This window comes from Danio aesculapii, chromosome 2 (genome assembly GCF_903798145.1).
Source record: "Danio aesculapii chromosome 2, fDanAes4.1, whole genome shotgun sequence".
Lineage (NCBI taxonomy): Eukaryota > Metazoa > Chordata > Actinopteri > Cypriniformes > Danionidae > Danio > Danio aesculapii.
In genome coordinates, this window is record NC_079436.1 from 35653129 (window position 1) to 35653646 (window position 518).

A 518-nucleotide genomic window follows, 5' to 3' on the forward strand; every position below is an offset into this window, starting at 1 on the left:
CATGAGTTAGCGTGGCAGCATTTGTTGTGTTTGAATGCTTATCGAATAACCACTATAAAGTAGAAATATATTCAGAAATGGCATTACACAGACACACTTATACATGCTTTTCACCATAGACAACTATTTTAAAAAGGAATTAAAGAATAAATAACCATACCAAGCATCTATAAATTAAGATCTACATTTTTAACATCTTAAAAAAAATCTTACAATGGTGTTTCATATGTATACAAGAAGATATGAATCTCTTTAAGCAATTTAAAGTCAAGAACGCAATAAAATACAGGAAACAAACAAGTTCATCAACAATATCTATTTTTGTCATTTGTGATTTTGAATGAGGGCTTGATGAACGTATGGAAGCAGTGAGGATTGTAGAGGTACAGAAAATGCAGCATTCCGAAACCATGAAAAAACATATCATACAGTGCTCACCATATACTGTATTCAGTGCATTCAGAAAGGATTCATAGTGCTTCACTTTTTTATATTACAGCCTTATTCCAAAATGGATT